The sequence below is a fragment of the Protopterus annectens genome, chromosome 4.part0 (genome assembly GCF_019279795.1).
Source record: "Protopterus annectens isolate FY-2018-M chromosome 4.part0, PAN1.0, whole genome shotgun sequence".
Classification (NCBI taxonomy): domain Eukaryota; kingdom Metazoa; phylum Chordata; order Ceratodontiformes; family Protopteridae; genus Protopterus; species Protopterus annectens.
In genome coordinates, this window is record NC_056733.1 from 500,798,394 (window position 1) to 500,819,420 (window position 21,027).

At 37.8% G+C, this 21,027-nt stretch overlaps 1 long non-coding RNA gene across 1 annotated transcript in view; it reads left to right on the forward strand.

Annotated features, from left to right (window-relative positions):
• LOC122800128 overlaps nucleotides 1–21,027 on the forward strand; it is a 924,001-nt gene that overhangs the window by 877,385 nt on the left and 25,589 nt on the right. The gene's annotated exons all lie outside the window — the stretch shown is intronic.

A 21,027-nucleotide genomic window follows, 5' to 3' on the forward strand; every position in this document is an offset into this window, starting at 1 on the left:
TAAGGTGTTTCATTCATGCTTGATTTTAATGGATTTAATTTTAAATAACAATTTTATCTTCTTCCAGGGGGGGTATTTTAAACAATTAAAAGGTGTTGCTATGGGAGCACACTCTGCACCCACTTATGCTAATATTATTTTATTGTACTGGGAAGAAAGATTTGTTTTTAATTCTGATTTTAAATTTTATTGGAATTTCTATGGGCATTTTCTGGATGATGTATGCCTTTTTTGGAACAGTTCTGTTGACAAATTTGTTGAATTATTTGATTATATTTCCAACACTATGAATATTTTAAGGTTTACCTACAAAATTGATGAGACTGACCTATGTTTTCTTGATGTTAATATTCAGAGGTATGGCAATGGTTTTAAATCCAAAATTTTTAGAAAGGAGACATTCTCCAATGCCTATCTGCATTATACTAGCTCCCACCCTTCCTATCAGAAAAGGGCAATTATTAAAGGCCAGTTGATGTGAGCTAGTAGGATGATTTCAGAAGATGATGATTTTAGAACTGAATGTGATTTTATTATTGACATGTTCAAAGTAAGAAGTTATCCTGTTGATCTTTTAACATCTGTGACCACTGAGGTAATGGAAGGTAGAAATGGTAGATTTGCCCCGATTTTAGGAAGAACTTCAACCATTTCTGAACTGTTAAATCAACAGGAGAATTCAGTAGATGTTTCAGCCCAAAACAAAGGGTACCAATTTGCCATGGTTACCACCTTTGATGGTGAAAGCAAATTAGTAAGGAGGACTGTTACTAAAGAATGGAAAAAATTGGCCAGTCTGTCAGACCTGAACAACATATTTAAAAAACCTTTCAAATGTGTATACCGAAAGGGAAGAAACATTAAGAACATTTTGATAGGGGCCAATAGTGGAATTTTCTTTAGTAACAAAAAAGGGACCCATAAATGTGGCAATTGTCCACAGTGTTCCAACATTAAAGAAGGTGATGGCATTTTTTTTTAAATGTAGGGGTAAACACCTTACTACCAAAGGCTTTGCTAATTGCAAAACCACCGGGGTGGTATATATTGCTTTACGTGGAATGTGTGATTCATTCTACGTTGGTAGAACCAAAAGGAGATTGAGGCAGAGAATGTATGAGCATGGTTATGACATCAGAAAAAGAAAGGACAATAATGCCTTATATAAATATCACGAAAATTGTGAAAATGCTGAATTCAAGTTTTTCCTAATTGAAGTTGTCCCTCTTGATCCCAGGGGAGGTCCATGGGAGACCTGCCTGGAATACAGGGAGTTATACTGGCAAATTGTTTTAGATGCCAGTACCCCTCCAGGTTTTAATGAGTTTTTAATTACAAAACCTGTTTTGAAATTAAGGTCTGCTAAACTATGATATGGTTTAACTTCATACAATTTTTATTCAAGTTTATATATTAATTTTATACATATTAATTTTACACACAACTTTTATTAGGCATCTGTTTATGTAATGTCATTTTTAAGGGCCATGTATCTTGAATTTTACATGAAAAGTGTGAATTTAAGTGTAGTATATGCTTTTTCCCACCAGGTGGTGTTAGTGTAGTTTTATTCATCATTTTTTATCAATGTGGTGGTGGTGCTGCGGTAGCATTGTTGCCTCACAATAAAACATTGTCTTGTTCGATTCTCAGCTAGAGCGTCTTCTGTGTGGAGACATGCGTGAATGGGTGTACCTTTGTTGAAGGTTGTGCATCACGGCCGGCAACTCGGCACGTAAAAATTTACTGCCAAGCATTAGAAGACTGGAGTTCCGCTGTGGCGACCCCTAACCGGGAAAAGCCGAAAGACACAACAACACATCAATGCTTTTGAATTTTAACTAAGGTTTTATTATATATTGGAGTATGTATATATATTTTAGGTCTATATATATATGTACATATTTATTTATTACACATTTTTGTGTCCTTTTATGCATTTCAGCACGGTGTTTTTATGTCTTTCATGATTGACTATTTTACATATACACTTTTACATTTTTAATTAATGTTGTTTTCTCATTGGTTCATTCAAACAGTGACAGGTTATATATTTAATTGTGTAATGAGGTAAATTTTATCTGATGAAGTAGTTGTTGATGAAAACGTAAGAGGAACTGGTTACACAACGTTATTATTTGTGTTTCGTTGGAATAAAGTGAAGTTTTGTTTTGTAGCCGAGTTCTCTGTGCCTTTTTTTTTTTTTTGGTTTTATGTGTTGATAATAGTTAATGCCACTTGCTTTGGGTCTTATTGGAAGCTGCAGTATACTGTATTACCAGGGCATAGAAAACTATAAATGTCTGAACAAGTGATGACATGGCAAACTTCAGTCAATCAAATATGAAACGCCAAAATTCATACTATGCCAATATAACATAACAGTGTCAATCTGAATTATAATTATTGGCCTAAGTGAAATGCAATTTTAGACAAAGTTTAAGAAAAAAAAAAAAGATGCAGCTATTAGATGAAATGTAGAATGGTAAAAAAGAGAATGTAATCCGTAGTGTGTGAAATTTGAACCAGTGCTGCTTTTAGGATGTTATTTATGTACTCACTTTTGTAGGGAGCTTTAGTAAATATTTGCCTCTCTGCTTATATTGTACATTATAAGTGACATGAATATGTTAACTGGAGTGAAGTTAGGTTACAGTTTCTTGAACTGTCTTTCCTTTTTTCCCTCCTGTTCCTTTATTTCTCTTCTTGACTCTTCCCCTCTCTCAGGATCACACTCCAGGAAAAATGCATTAATTAAACAAAAAAAAAAGAAGAAATTAAATGAATCATTAATTGACTACACAGACATCAATGTGTTACCTTTAAGACCCAAATATACTGTATTAACAATAGTGTATGATATGTATGTTCTGTCCTGGTACATGCTTTTGTGATATAATGCATATATTTAATGAGCAAAATCCTTGAAGCAAAGAACAGCACTCTACCAAGTGATTTAATATAGTTATGTATTTAAATAAATGCACACGTCCACTGCTGTCAGTAGCTGTTCAGATATAGTTATAAAAGACATCCCATCATCAGTAGTGCTTCACACAGCACAGACATTATTACAAGCAAAGCAGACAAGAATTTCTACAAGGTTTGCATCATTTGCCTCCTCCATATGCACACCCCTCCCCCTCACAGCTCCAACTGTTTTTCCAACACCATCTCTGAAACCTATTTTTTCTAGCATGCTCCTGCAGTGAATTATATAAAGGTTCTCATGGGACTGCTCTGCATTTCACAAGTTAAACCCCAATCATTAAACTTTGTGTGCTCTTTTTGTATTTTTTTTACTCAATAACCAGAGAGGTGGGCTGGTTCAGGGACCCTTTTCATCCAAAATCTGGCTCAAAAAGGAGAGTCGGGAATTGTATTCAGACAATTAACAAACAGTAATTCATCAATTATATTCACAGTAAACAGCGATGATTAATATAGTTAATATAAATGTTATGTAGACTTACAAAAGAAAGAGTGCATGTCTTTATTAAATGTTTTTCAGACAAATTCAAAATTCAGAGCAAATACCAGCTTGCTTCAATGACATAACTGATAACAGGCCAGAAGCATTAGTTACCTATCATTGTAGTTTATAGTGCTCTTCATAATTGCAATAAATGCTTTCTTGTGGCTTTGTTTTCACATGGGCTATAACATCACTACATATATCAGTTGTTTGCCATTGGTTGCTGTGATGTTTATTATTTTACCTTTGCATACGTCTCAACCCCTTAGCAGAAGAAATATGGACAAAACCTAAAATAATCGGGGGACAAAGGCCAAAAAATAGGGACAGATTTTAAATACTGCTATTATTCACTTAGAAAGTTGCTAGAATAACAGGTTTTGTGATAGCATGCATTTTCTGAAGGGTATAAAGTTTGAAACTGAAATGAGTGTCATTATTTAGTGACTTCAGTCTTCAGTGATTTGTCAAAAAAACACACATTTTATGATGAACAGACCAAAAATATGAGGCAAAAATGTGGACATTCTGCAAAATCTGGGCAGTTGAGAGGTATGTATCTATGCTAGATTTACAGAACAAGTGCAGTTTATTTATCTCACAGTTGTTTGTAGTGCAGTGTCGTTTGGAAAACAGTACACCACAAGCAAGACATTTCAGTGTTGACTGAATTTTCATTACACTGATTATTTGTAACTATTATCTAAAACTTTGACTTTTGAACTTTTACTGAAAAAATAGGGGAAAACAAGGAATTAAGCCTAGAAATTAGAATCTGATCACCTATATCAATAAATCATTGAAACAGCATCCTTTGTTCTGTAGTTTCATGAAGTCAACATCTTTAAGTGAATGTTGTCATCTTATACAGTCCACTGATTTGCTATCCACAGTGTTTTGCAGTATCCATTTGTGCTTCTCTCAAACATTTCTATCTGTTGAAGGTAACTTTATCTCATGAAAAAGTGCATTTTCCGCTTATTACATGATTACTGCGGTGGTGGTGCTGTGGTAACATTGTTGCCTCACAGTTAGACGTTGCCCATTCGATCCTCAGTTAGAGCGTCTTCTGTGTAGTGACATGCGTGAACGGGCGTTCCTTCGTTGAAGGTTGTGCGTTAGGCCATGCAAGCCAGCACCAAGAACTTCCAATCACTGTCACTGTTGAAGGTAAGTTTATTCAGCACTTAGCACCATATGTGCCTCCTAACAATGAATCTCAGAATTCCAGTACTTTAATCTGTAGCACATGAAAGAGAAAATAGTGAATGAAATAAAAATGAATAAAAATATGAAATAAAAAATGAAAAGTAGCCAAAAATTAAAACATAACATAAAATATTTGACATAATATAATGCCCCACCTGGCTGGTCTTGGAATGCTTCAGCCAAACCATCACTGGGCCATGAGTTATGCAGACAACCAGCCATGTCACTCCACATAACAATTCACTACTACAAAAGACCCCTTCATACAGAAAAGAAAACAAACAAAACATGCTAACAAAATATATTCTTCCCTCAAGAACCACAAAACTTTCAATATCATCGCAGCCTACAAATACATCAAACACTGCCAAAGCAGACATATAAGAGTTTTTAGTAGAAGCTGCCCAGTATGGGTATACACACTGCACTGATAATGTGCAAAACAATGAATACCCACTACTTTTTATTTATTTATTTAATTTATATTGCTGGGTCAGCTGCCATTCATCATCCTCTCACCTTCCTACTCTAATGCTCTGGACCAGCTCACTTAATGGTGATGGACAAGGGCCCAAAATCAGGTACAGTTAAATAGTGCACTATAAACTTTGCTTCACAATAATTAACTCCTCTCCTCTTCCCTCATACAGTGGAAAGCTTACAGCTTCTGCCACCATACCATTGCAATAGCACATGCAGCACATGCTCTTTTCACCCAGTGTTCCCAGTGTAATGAATGGGTTTAAATGGTACTGTTTATATAATTTTTTTTTTTTTTTTTTTATTTTTTTTTTTTTATTTTATTTTTACATCATGTGTTATCACTATCCATAGTTCTTACATAAAGCACATGAACATAAGCTCAAGGTCCGCTAGGAAAAAACAGGGAAAACACAACTGAGAGCTCTAGCCTCATAGCCTCGAATTTTCCACAGCACACTGCTCACTGCACTGCCCTGCCTTACCTGATATGACTTGACAATAGCCCTCTAGAACACCTGACACTCTAGAACACCTGACAGGAAGGGCAGGGGCATCAGGATGGTCAATGATAGTGTAGCATATATTGATATACAGATAAGACAAACATATACTTATCCAACTATTCCTAGCCATTACTCCTCCCAAGGATCTATGCTGCCACTTTACCTCTCACCTTCACTCAACTCGGACCTGCAAGCTGGTTCTACTGCTGATTTCCTCATGGTGGGACAGATAACAGCTACCCACCCAGTGGCCTAGATTCCAAACTAACAACAGTACTGCCTATTCCAAGAGCCCACCTGCTTCAACCTTTGCAACTAAAATGTACTTACCTTACTTCAGTGGTCACTCTTAGCATCTGATTCCCTCATTAGTCACTTGAACACTGGCATGTGCAAGTCAGAAGCTTCACAAATGCCCAAACCAAGATACTGAATATTCCTCACCTTTAAATATCCCTCCCCCTTTACAGTGACTACATCCTACATGATGACATTCTACTTCCATTCTATCTAACAAACTTACACTTGACACCCCCTTTTCTTCTATCATAATCCTAATTAATCCTTCTCTCTCTCTACAAAACATTAACTGGCACACTCTTTCTCCTGGCAGGCATTTATGGACAAAAATGTATACCCAGAGCAAACACCCCCCTTCTTAAATCCTTGCTTCACAAATAAATCATAAACTGCACCATTTAAACAAGTCACTCTACAAGAAACATTAAGAACACCGTTTTGAAATGAGGAAATCCTCCCACACCCTGTCCTGTAGGGGCTAAGTCCCCTACACAACCCTAAATAATGTAAGCAATTCTGACATTGTTGAACAGTGGGAAAAAAAGATGTATCCCCATTCATAGTCACCCAAAATTACATCAGCTATCAACCCAACACAATGAATATGTTGTAATGCTCTGTGGCAGTGTTTTAGTTTACAGCTCCTTGCAGACCACATCAAGTCTCATCTTTATAGAAGGGTTTTAAATAAAAGCATTTTTGACCACTCCCACATCTGATCAGGAAAAGGTCTACCCAGTGGGATTAAGAGCACTGTATTCAGCAACAGTGTTGTTGACCACACTCCTACCTCTTCATTCTCAACAAAGACCTAACTTATAGTTTAACTTTTAATATTTCACAAAATTACTCCCTCTAAAATTGTACAATATTGAATAAAATAATAAATGCAAATTAAACTGTAGTATTAAATCATTTGCCAAAACAGTGTTAAAGAAGAATAAAGACCTGAGTAGGATGCAGATAACTTGAGCTCAGTTTGTGACACAGGCAGTGAAGAAGATGGCTTTGAGGGAGAAAAATGATGCAGAGCCCCTTAACCTCTCCTGGGGGAAGTGTTGGGGGCATGTGGTTTGGGAGACCCACTACTCCTAGATGTTCTGGTACAGACAGGAAATAAAAACATGCAACCACATTCAAGGTGCGTCTATGGGGGTAGAATCATTTGTGGAAGCGAGTGATAAGGCCTTGCAATATTCCACTACACACTACACACTCACTCCTTGTATATTGTGACCATGTGCAAAGGACTGCCATGGTATAAAAGGAAAACTCCTCTGATCACTGTCGAATTTACAGTTACACAGCAGCAATTCTCTCATCCCATAAAGTAGAATGATTGGTTGATAATGGTTGTAGAAGTGTCCTGATGATCATCCAGTACAGAGGTCAGCATATACTTTAATAAACAAACAAATACAAAAATACATAATAGCAATGTAATTGATTGGACTGGACCAGGTAATATGTTTGGTAGTTATCAAATTTAATAATGTGCAAATATGCTGGCAGAAAAAAACATTCTTCAGTCTTCCCTCAGTGTGGTCTGAACAGAAAGCCACTTGCTACAAATCTGCCCCTACCCTGATCTTACCTAGTTTGTACATCTGTATTACCCCAGCTGAAAACCTTCAATAACTGACATTCGGTTATAGTATGCCTTCTGTTCAAAATCACTTCTGCTGAAATAGCTAGATATAAACAGTGGAATGCTGTAAATCATGAATACCCACCCCCATAGTCTAAAGTTTTCAGGTTAGCAATCTGAGTATAAAAAAATAAAAACATATTATAAATTAAGCTGATGAAGTCTATTATAATATAGTCAAACACATTCATTCATTTTATTTACCTCTATATATGACAGGCAGGAGGATTTACTTTTATAAATAAAATGCATTATTGTTTACTTTTTAATTGATTCTAATACCACTTCCTTGATCCTGGTTAGCAACACAAGAGGCAATATTTTTTTCTGGTTTGAAAATATTGTTGCAATTAGCTAAGATAAATTTGCCACCATGTTGAAATACCTCAACAGTTTTATTGAAGATGCTATGTAAATGTGACAAGTGTGTAACTTGGAAAGTCAAAAGAAAAGAATTATAGGGACCCTAAACAACTCAGAGATCATCTAGACTTGCTTACAATATAACAATACAATATGCGCTTTGAAAATTGCATTAAGAGTTATTGGTCAATTATTATATATGATACTATATAAAATGACAAGCATCTAGCTACTGTTAAAAGTTTTGAAGCTCTTTACTTGAATATGGGAGAGCCTCCTTTTGTTTAGCAGCTAAATCATATTATTTTTCCAAAGCTGGCTTTAACTGGAAGTATTCTTTAAGTCCATTTTTTCAGGATAGAATGTACCCCCAGTTATTACTGTGTATAAATGTCTTGGAAGACTAGTTTCCCCTATCACTTATGTTGATGTTTATGGTTTTCTCAGTCACAAATCTGAAAGTGCTAGAATACATAGCCTGTAACTCATATAACATTAAATCATTGTTGTTAAATTGTGGTGCACAGCTCCTAAATGATCAGTTATATGTTCCTTGAGTTTATGTTCCATTTTCCCCTACATATAGCACCCAACAATTACAAAACATTGATGCGACCAGTGCTACTGTATAGTACAGAAACTTTGACAGTAAAGACAGAGAAGTTGAGGAAGCTAGAGGTGATGGAGATAAAGTGTCTGAGATGTGTGGTAGGACACACACTGTCGGAGCGATGAAGAAATGAGGACATCAGAGCAGAAGCCAAAGTAGTTCCAGTTGCAGAAAAGATCAAAGAAAACAGATTACTGTGGTTTGGGCGCATGTGCAGAAAAGGAGAAAATGATTTCATAAAGGAGATTTGGGACAGACAGGAAGAGGGCAAGAGGAAATGAGGGCATACAGAAAATAGTTGGATCACTTGTTTGAGAAAAGGCCTTAGACAGTTAGACATGAGTGTCAAAGAAGGTAGGACAGCAGCACTTAATATAGAGAGAAGGAGACAGTTGGCATGACACCCCAACCTCATACAGAAAATAGAAAGATGGGGCTGATGATGATGAATTACATGTAGCCACACATACCACATTCATTGGTATATGTATCAAATGTAATACAATGTTGTACTGAGTGGATGAAGGTTGTCAATTCATCCCAATGCAAATGAAGCTATTCCATAGAGCAGTCTACTACTTACTGTGATCTGTAATGAGCAAGCTTGGATGCAACAAAGACCTAAGGCCAGATTCCAAGAGTTGCTCTCAGTTCAAGTCTGCCCTTATTCCAAAAGGCTTGCTCTCAGTGTGAGTGACTTATTTTGGTGTAAGGTCCATCTATAAAACGGCTCACATTTGGAGGGGGCAGATTCTAAAACACTGGCTCTCAGTCTACTCCCCATATAAGTGGTAACTTGCACTGAGAGCAAGTCTTTTGGAATCAGGCCTCTAGGTTAATAATCTTTCAATAAGATTGCACCTGCCTCTTAGCACTTATTCTTTCAGGAACTATGGCACATTCAAGAGTACACTATACTCAGAAAAAAATGAAACAGCATTTTATAGCTACTGATAAAGATTATTGTTTTCAAGATAATGGCTAATAACTGTAAAACACGTGTACAGCAACAATTCTACAAGATTTTATATGAATTACTTTTTAAGAAAAAATTTTATTGATTTAACATATTTACAATATATACAAAGAAAGGAAGCAATTCAACATTGCATAATGTTATACAATGCATTGAATCATCAAGGTAATCTTATATAATTAACACATTAAGAGTCTTGGTATTTCAATAGCAACGTCCCAAGGCTATGCCAACCACTAAAAAAGTCTTAGTATGATTTATAGATCTTATTCTGAGCACTTCCTTTACAGTTTTACATAGCACTGCTATTGAATTTAAAAATTCTTTGAACATAGGAACTTTCAATTTCCAGTTTTTTTCTAATAACTTCTCTAACAATTGCCAAAAGACTCCAAAATATTTTTTGTTGTTTGGCTTTTACGGATATAGGAAGCAGAACATTCATTAGTATTACTGATCAAGTTAAAGAGCAATTATCAGGCCAAAACCCCTTAAAAAACATAATTATCTCTTCCCAATATACATTCAGTGTTTCACAATCCATAAATGTGTCCAATAAGCTTTTACATCTTTACTTCATCCCTAACAAAATGAAGAAGTCCTTTTGCTAAAATTAGAGATTTTATAGGGAGTAGCAGACATTCTATGTATATATTTCCACATCAAAGCATTCCAGTATGAACCTGAAGAAGATTGACCAACTGAGTTAAGTAACAAAGTTTTATTCTAACAATCTACTGAGCCACTCGATCCACTACTATCTAAAACCTTCTAGAATTTTTCATCAAAATTATTATTAGTTATAATTAACTTATATAATTTGGACTGGCTTCCTTTGTACGTCAATTTACCTTCAGTGATAGCATTCATATATTCATATAATGAGGGAATAGTGTTCTGTTCCTCTTGACATGTATTATCTACAAATCCATTTAATTTCTTACTGATGGATAATATTAACTGGTTAACAGACACACTAATCTCCCATGCAGGACTAGCTTAGTCCTGTACAGAAGCGATCATTTAGGAGCAGGATGGCAGTGTGCCATGCATATTAATGAGGCACACTGCCCGAGCTCCTAGGCTTACATGGAGCGTGCAAGAGTGCAGGGGGCGTGTCTGAGAGCAGAGCTCTCTGAATAAACATGCCCCCGCAATGTAGAACAGAAGAAAGGGGTATGCAATGAGTGAGACCTCTCAAAGGTGACCGCATATCCCCACCAACAGTCCCCCTTGAGAACAATAGCAACAGCATATATAAATAAAATGAAGAAACCCTTGTATTTTTTTTTTAAATCTGATTAAAGCTAACTGTAGGTGCCCGGGTGTGCCCATCGCTTAGTTACGGTTAATGCAGCTTAAATGGCTGAAGAGGATAACAAGGAAGATATATGCAAATGAAACAGCATAGCAATAGTGGGCAGAGCATTTGCCTTACGAGCAGGCAGTCCCGGTTCGAGTCCCACTGCAGCAGATTCCATATTCCATGGCAAAGCACATTATGAGTAATATTTATGTTGCATAACTCACTAAATGACATAAATTTATGAACTGGAGTACTGCAGTAAATGCATGTGAGGCATCAGTGTCATAATGAATAAGGCAAAAGTAAGCAGGTGTAAGCACAAATAAACAGTAGTAAGCATATTTAAGCACTAGTAAGTGGGCTTAAGCCCATTTGCATGGTGGTAAGCAATACACACACTGGCTAAGCAATTCTAAAGCTAACACTGTGTAAGCAGATGTAAAGGCAGGTTAGCAGTTCTTACCGTCGCGCAAACCCACTTACATCTGCTCAAAAGTGCCTTAATCACTCTGTATCCAACGGGCCTTGTTCTGCCCATCAACAAAATAAACAGCCATGCAGCCCTTGAACCCAGGACCCTATACACCATAGTTCCATTAGTCTTCCACCAAGCCATCACAGAAGTACAGAAGAATGAGGTAGTAACAAACAAGTCCTCACCATAGTATAACCAACCTAAACCTGTGAAAGGAATCAGTATACAGTCATATGTACCATAACCCACTACATAACATAAAAATGTAAACTGGAGTACAGCAGTAAGCCCAGAAGTGAGGTGTAATTGTAATAGAGTGCTGAAGTCCCCAATAAAACACAAGGACCCCACAGAGTGTATGTACACATTAATCATGGCTACCAGGCATACATATAAGGTGTAATGAATAATAACACAATGCCAAAAAGGCATTATAATTAAAGTCTAATGTAAGCAATGCTAAGAATTGCACAGGCCAGCTTAGGAGGTGTGAGCAATGTGTTGATCAGCTAACTCATTGTGCCCAATGGTATACCCCTTTAAACAATGCCAACCCTAGGTAAGCAGGTTTGCCCATAGCTTTGCCTTTTCAAAACTGGCCAATCACGGAAAAGTGTGGGAAATTAGCCCTACCTAAACCCAAGAGGCGGGAATACATCTCATAACTGGTTCTAGCTTCCCCTTGCAGGCACTATGGCAGTAAGGGGAGATGGAGTGCACTTCCGGGCGCAGTGCTGGTGCATCCAGGAGTCCAAGGTCATGGCAGGACTTCTATTTAAAGACCATGCTCAGAGACTGCTGCAAGGCCAGTACCAGGGGTCCCAATATAAGGCAGAGGCCTGGGACCATCTCGCCCGCGACCTCACCAGTGCCACTGATATACCCCAAACTGGTGAGCAGGTCAGGCACCACTATGCCGAATTGAAGCAGCGAAAGGGGGACCTCTTGGAGGAGTGGCTCCAAGAGGCTAGAGCATCAGGGGATGTTCCAGACGTGTGTAAGTATCACCCCCAGTATGTGTGTAATAATTGCCAGCTCAGGTATATCATGGTTAGGTATGGCTAAGTATTTCTCTTATGTCCCCCACAGCTGCAGTGGAGTGGGCCTTGAACCAGGAAGCCCACATCAGCCGCCTGGTGAGGTTTCAATGTCCTGCAGGTCAGTAATACTCATGCATTTACTGTCATAGGATATAAAAATAAAAGTAGTAGTAAATGAATTGCTAGTATAAAACCTGTGTTGTTCAAGGCAAGTACTGCATACAGCAGAGAATATGGAAGTAAGAGTCTCCTATTGTCTGTAAGTCAATAAAAGTGTAATAGCCTGACAAAACAGGTCTAACTGCTGGACTGCATGTGTATATCCTGGTATCATATGGTAATGTAGATATGCAATCATGTAACAGTACTGTAGTATTAAGCACTGTTACCCACACTGCGCACCATAAACTGAATGTGTAGGAATGCCTGTATATCACAGGTGTAATCCCCAGAGGTCATTTAGTACAACTGAGTGACTCATAGACAGTAAACAGGGAAAATGCAGACAACAAACACCAAATAGCACATGCAACTGAGATGTGAACTGTAGTTTTTAGCACACACAGCCACGGTTCGAATCCTACCAGTGGTAGTAGTCTGCATACAGAATCATACCCCATAACTGTACAGATATGGCCAGAATGTCTAGTAAAGTGGCCCATATTTGTTGTCTTTCAACCTGTCCCCCTGGGAAATCAGTGGGATGATCCCAGACGTATAGGCAGCAAACAGGAAATACAACTGATTGACATGCAGGTATGAGAACAAAGCTGGCACACTAGCAACTCCCCAATACCTTATGTGACTAAGAAGTCATGTATGTCCCATTTACACCCCAACTTGTCAAGCTGTAATCAGAGTGTGTACAGTAACAGAGTGAGATGTATGTGCATAATAGTAATGTGGACTCTGGTACTGTGTGTGAGAACATTTAGGTAGTGCTAATAAACATTCCTCCCACAGGTCTGTCAGATACCAACACTGTGCCCAGAAATACAAGAATGATATGCAGTTGCGCTGAATAATGAGGTATCACACATCACTGTCACCCACACTGTCCAACAACTTATAACTGTCTAGGAAACTGTATATGAGTGTTGTAATACAAGGTCAGAATGCAAACGCACACGGGATTAATAAGACAGAAAGCAGATAGGAGATATACAGCAATAGCTATATAGCAGACACAACTGTGATGGACATTGTTTAAGTTGTAGCAGACACAGCCATGGTCTGAACCCTGTGAGTGGAATTAGACTGCATACAGATGCATACCCCACAAGTGTACAGATGAGGCCAGAATGTCCAGTGTATGTGCCCATATCTGCTACTTGTCCCCCTGTTCCCCTGGTAAGTATGTGGGATGATCCCAGATGTGTAGTCAGCAAACAGGGAATACAAGTGATTGTCAAACAGCATGAGAACACACCTGTCACTGTAGCAACCCCTGAAACTGTTAGGAGAGTAATATTGCAAGTATATCCTATCTACACTCCCATGCCATCAAGCTGTGACCAGAATGTGTACAGTAACAGAGTGAGATGTATGTGCATAATACTAATGTGTAATCTGGTACTTTGTGTGGCAACAGTCAGGTAGTGTTAACAAACATTGCTCCCACAGGTATGTTGGATATGAACACTGTGCTGAGAAATACAGGCCCTTATAACCTGTACTTGTACTGTTCACTTTGGTATTGTAGGGAATTGTGAGTGTTGCAGTTTCTCTGAATAATAAAGTATCATTGGTCACTGTCACCCACACTCTGCTACATAATATAACTGTGTAGGAAAGCATGTATATGTGTGTGACAGGTCACTAAAGGTGGAAGAGGGCAATATTCTAGATATGTCCAGGCATACCAGCATGTCATCAACACATGGCCAGAGTCTGTGCAGAAAGAGTTTGATAGCTATGTGCAAAACAGCAACCCAGAATCTGGGAGTATGTGTAAAAACAGTTAGTGTTAACAAACATTCCCTTCACAGGTATACGAGGTAAGAGGTGTATACTGCAGGTAAAACCGGTTCATGTGTAACGATGACAACAGCCATATCACTGTCCAAAGTAAGGCTATAGGGTAGTTTAGTAAGACTTGTAAGGTACAGATAACAGCACCGACTATGAAAGTAATGTGGACTACAGGAATATACTAGTTGTTAAGTGACATCCTTCTCCCCCCCACCATATCTCCAACAATAATCAACATACCCACCCAAACTGGTATGTCTTGACTCTGATAATGTCCAATTGTTTGATAAATATATAAATGGTTCCCATGCATGTGCTATTTTGAATTATTCCAACATTGGTAGCATGGTGACATCAATGTACCGGCATGCTGTTCGTATTACCACTGTGGTCCCATATTTGCATGTGTTCTGTTTGCTATGCAACTGTTCTGTATCTGGTGTCTGGGTTAATGGGAATATCTATACATGCTGTTATAGCTAACCCTGGAATGTGTTGACTATTATTAACCCATATATGATGATGAAATCTAAACACTATAGCACACTTGGGAAGGCCGGTCCCAGCGAACCCACCTGTCCCACCTCAGTTGGCCATGGCACCAGGCACTAGCATGTCTGGGGCCCAACCCCGGACCTTCCTGTACGTTGATCTTGCACCAACTTCGGGTGGAACCACCTCAGGGGATGGTGTTCGCCCCCCAGGAGTGGGTGCGAACAGGCACCTGTCACCCATCGTCAAGTAGGGGTTGTGGTGCGTAGAGCGATCAACGAGCAGTTTGGTGATCTTCTACACCAGCTCAAGGGCTGTGTGTCGTGATTAGAGAGTCAGCCTGGTTTTGTGACTCAGCCCCAGCACAGCTACCTTTGGGGCTGTGAAGGTGCAGTGATGACTGCCCATGGGTGGGGACCTCAGTCCCACTGTTACCACTAGGGGGCTTGTGGGCTTCCGATATCCCATCACCCCTCCCCATCAAGGTGTATACCCCCCACATGTGTCATATACTGCCCCTGTATGCGTCTTGTTTGTCTTGTCTGTTATCCTACCCAACCTACCTCCCCAAATATACCTACTACCCTTCCCCAACATCCCACTCTCACCTGAAAAAAAGAAAAAAAGGGCAATCTGTTCCCACAAAAAAAATCTTGCCCTATACATAGCTGTCCATTTTGCACACATGTCCACTGGACACATGTAATCCAGTCTAACTGGCATCACAACTTATTATTGTTGTCCTCACCCCTCTTCCAGGGGGTTGAGTGTTCAAATCTACCTCCAAATTCAGTGTATATGCACAGCTGTTGCTGTAGAAGAAATGGGCAGCTATGGACCTTCCCTACACTCTTCCTTCACATCACTAGCTATTTCTTTACTGTCTTTCCCTCTTGGTGCTCTTTTTTCACCACTTTCCTATCAACCCTTTTTTATTTTCTTTTAAAGAAAGTAGCATGGGGGTAAGTAGGATTAAGCACTTTTAAGAAGCAGTAAGTGGGTCTAAGCCTGTTTGCGCAGGACTAAGCAATGCCTATACTGGTTAAGCAATTTAGAAGCTAACTGGGTATACAAAACTAACTGAAAGTTAGCAATGCTTACCTTGGTGCAAACCCACTTACAACTGCTTTAAAATGCCTTAATCACTCTGTATCAAATGGCCCGTGTTCTTCCCAGCAACAAAATAATCAGCTTCTACAAGGCTCAAACCCAGGATGTTTTTCTTGTGGTCATTGTAGTACTTGCATACACGTATCTCAAACTAAGGAATTTACTAGCTGTAACACATCCAAAATTTATGAAATAAGATGTTTTGGAAATTGCAGCAGTGATTGGATTGTTTATTTGGCCACTTGTTTTTGTTCTTCATTTTATGTTGGACAAGCATCCAAACCTTTCAGATATAGAATCAGTGAACATTTAAGTGAAATAAGAAATAAAAGGGTTTCTAATGCCCTCTACAAACATACTCTAACACATAAAACTGCTAAATTCACCTTTACCATAATAGACAAAACTCATAAGAATAAGTTATCTAAACCTGCATGGCACAATTTAGCAACTCAAAAAGAATCTGCTTGGATTATTAGGTTAAGTGCTCTATTTAAACCAGGCTTGAATGAGTTAAGTTAGTTCTGGTTTGAACTAATTGATGGATTATTTCAATTAAGTGATTAGGTTTTTGAAATATATATAAGCAGCTGTAAGGGTTTGCCCTAATGAATGTTTTTGATGCACTGAAGAAGGCTATAACTTTTTAGCCAAAACCGGTTTGCTTTTATTGTATTCATGGGATTTGCCACAATAAATTTCTATAATATTTTTTAATCTTTCCCTTGTGCTGGATATTTTTTGGATTCAACATTACATTGGTTTGATCTGTGCACTTTGTCTTCCCTGCGTATTTTTGGTTTGGTCTGCTGAGATACTGTTCATATGGTGGAGATGCTTGGGATGGATGGTATTCTAATTAATGGCTCTGCAACCCTTTTTTGCTTCCTAAATAAAGATAGACGTTTTTGTCTTTACAAATAATCTATGGCTTTGGACCAGTCTATCTTATTCATTGACCAGGATATATGTTTTATGAGTGGATTTCACTTTCTACACCTTTCATAAACTGTCTCAGTTCACTGCATACTGTTGGGTCTTGCCCTTAAGGAGTGTTTGGCGTTTGGCATTTAGTCCTGCTTTCTACGGATACTTTTCATTTTGAAACAGTCTCTTGCATGGACTTGGGGCTTAAAACACAGGATTTACATCAACAAGTTCGGTAAGGTGAGACCAATGACTTTTGGGCATTCATATTTGTTATTTACAATCTACTGAATGGGCTTGTTTATCAATGCACATTTGGCGCTTCATATTTGGAGTTTTGGCGTCACAACTATTGATATAGTTTTCTTGAAACACTTTGGTATACAAATCTGGCGCTCAAAAGAGGGGCTAATTTTGCTAATGTCTTCAATAATGTGAGATTGTTGACTGTTGGGACGCTGTTATAAATCTCTAATGGATTAAGTGGAAATCTTCGGGTTTTTGGCTATCTGCAGGGACGCCATCTTTATTTTTCAACTGAGGAATTACGAACGAAACATCTAACTTTCGCATAACTGTTTTTCAACAAACATTGTTTGTTGAATTTGAAGGTTGTGACTTTTCTTTATTGATTGGATCTATCTGTGGCTCAATGTAGCAGCTTGGACATATGGTACGATGTCATGTTATATTACGATTTTTCTAATAACCGGATACCTTTATTGAAGAACTGGGACATCGGAACTGTTTACACATCATATTTTGGACTTCTTTTGATGTAACTTTTTGAAACATCTACTACTGTAACTTTATTATAATTTTAGGATTATTATATTTAGATGTATCCTGGTTGTTTGGTATACTAGGACGATTTACAAACAGATATTATGTTTACTTATGATATATGTATGAACAGAGTGGGCAGTCTGTTGTCTATATGTGAATTACTTTAGATTATAACTCTGCTTTTACAATGCAGATTTTTATTATCAGCTGTTGCTTTATGGCTTTATTGAGGTCCTAAAATATACAGATATATTGGGACATATTGGGATATGAACCAACTTACACCCAAATTATTTAACTCTATCATACACTTGTTGTATGTTTTGAATATGCGCTTTACATGATCTTTACAGTGTGTTTAAACTGGGAATTAACAAGACATTACAGTTTTAGAAGTTTGGGTCACATGGTTTGTTGGCCTCAATTACCTCTGTTTTGAGAACTATTTATGGTTTTTGCTCATTTTTTTGGATGCCTTTTATTGACCCAAAATTTAAACCATTTTCAGTCCTATAAGGACGCAGTTACATCATATATGTTTATGGGCATTAGTTCAACATACTATCAGTAATGCCTAGTCAGGCATAAGGATCTTGTTGTGTTATAAAGGTGTCAGAGACGAAGTCAGTCACCTTCTATCCACCAGTATAGGTTCTTATAATTAAAGAACTTTATTGTGAACTAATATTAGGTGGAACTGTTTATGGTGCTTTTATGCACTAACAGTCAATAGTAGTGAGTGGCAGAGACGTAGGTCAGCCATTACTAATTTTCATGGTGGTTAATTCTTTATATTTTGGGTCTGAAAGACATCAACATTTAATGGTATTTGATATACTTGGAATTTTCCTTAGATAAGGGGCTCATTGGGACCAACATCCAGTGACTTATAACAGAGGTTTATATAACCGGTTTTGGATCATGTTCTGCTTACTATTAGAGTTTAATTTGGGTGCTAGTTTTGTTCTTTTCCATGGTTGAATAGTTATTCTTTTTGGGTCAGATCTATTTCAATATTTTGATTTATAATTGATGGTGGAATAACTGAATTGATTCAACTACTGATATATTTTTAGTATTTACTAAACATCATGGACCTCACTAAGCTACTACAGGGTTTATCAGATGACAGAGATAATTTAGAGATTTTTGGTTTTAAACCATCTAATTTCACTAACACTGTTGCAGATAAGGATAACACACAACATCTTTGTGGTCTATTATTTCAAAAGTTGACCAAAAATATGAGGACACTTAGGGCCAATATTTGGCACCTCAAATTATTTAAAGCTTACAAGCTTAAGGACATCACACCATGAGGTTTACGAGTCAGGATTCAACCCCTGGTGGAACAGATAGATGACCAACTTTCTCAGGATTGGGCCTTAGCACAACATAAAACATCCATGCTTTTTGTAGATATCCTAATTGCATATTATGAAAGGATGATTGATAAATGCATAGGGGAGGTTACTATTAGTTGTGAACAGGCCAAAATATATGAGACAGAAACCTTTTTCAATAGCTATTTAAGCAACTTGGCTAAAGATCTATCAATATTGGAGGAACAGCTAGTTATGAAGAAAACCCAAAAATTCCAAAGAGACATTACAGATTATGAAAAGGGGAAACCATTTGTTACTCAAAAAAGTGTACGATTTTCAGATTCTGGTTTCAAAACAACCAATCGAAAGAAAAGACCCAGATCAATACTTAGAAAATTAGTACAGACTTATAGTGGCACCTCTGAGGAGGATTCATCCTCTGCCACTGATCTAGACTCCCTTTCTACCCAATAATCTCCAGTGGCTAAAAGGAAACCTCATGTAGACCCTTTAGGCATAAAAAACGTAGGGGGGGCAGGAAACATAGGAAAAACACACAGTATTTAACAACTGTTGGAGAAGATTGTATCTCAGTGAATAATGTACATAGCAATCTCTTCATACCAGTTTGTCTGATGTACAAATTAAACTATTGAATAACGGTTGCAATTTTGTGCCAACCTTTGTGGTACCTGAACATACTTTGGTTAATGAACTTAATGATTTTTGTAGACTACTTAATTTGAAAATATTTTTTCAGATACACAAAATACTCAAGGATCTACTGGTTTCCATTTTGAAAATCTAATTCTGAGCCCCCACTGGATAAGCATGTTGCAGTTTTCAGGGAGTGTGTGTTAAAAGAACTTCACTTTTCTCATGAACACCAGTTGGTTAGATACAATTTGTCTAAAGCAGAACAACAAGCATTACAGGACCTTAGCAATAACCATGACCTAGTTATTTTGCCGGCAGATAAGGGAGGTGGCATTGTGGTTATGGATTGGAACATGTACCAGGCAGAGGCTGAAAAACAACTGTCTGATCCCCGATTCTATATACACATGGTAGTTGATCCAACTCCGAATTTTTCGAAAATGAAATTGATTCCTTCCTAGATCTAGCAACAGAGGAAGGCATAAGTAGTCAGAATGTTTGTAGACAACTGAAGGTTTCAGATCCTGTGCCCCAGTATTTATACCTACTACCAAAGATACATAAACATCCTACTAACCCTCCAGGACGACCAATAGTATCTGGTAGGGGATCATTAACTGAACTTTTATCTGCCTTCCTCACAGAATATTTGCAACCTTTGCTACCCGTGGTTAGGTCTAGATTGAAGGACACTACACAATTTCTTAATATTATTCAGGACACACAACTGGAATCAGCTTGGTATCTATGTACACTAGATGTAACCTCCCTACACACTGGTATACCACACTGGTCAGGTCTACAGGCTATTCAGTTCTGGCTTGACAAATCACAACTATACACTCCTGGGTTCAACACACTCCTTATATGTTTAACTGAACATGTGTTGTCAAAAATGTTTTTTATTTGCATGGGAAATCATACCGGCAAGTTCACGGTATGGTCATGGGAGCATCTTTTGCTCCCATTTATGCTGACCTGTTTATGTTATTTTTGGAGGAACAGTTAATATATGATGACAATCACAATATATTTTTGGACCAGCTTGATATTTGGAGACAATATTTGGACGATTGTTGGATGGTGTGGTGAGGGGATTAGCAATATATCCATGAATTTATACAATACCTTAATGACAATAAGTGGGGTATTCAGTTTACATTGCACATTGAATGTCAACAAATAACATTTTTGGATGTCATCATAACCAGACAGGAGGATCATACACTGGAATCACAAGTATACAGAAAATTTCCAGAATTTAACACCTTGTTACATGCCTCCAGCTATCATCCTCGCCACATCATCAACAACGTTCCTAAGTCTCAATATCTATGCATTAAACGTATTTGTTCCTCTGAACAAACTCTT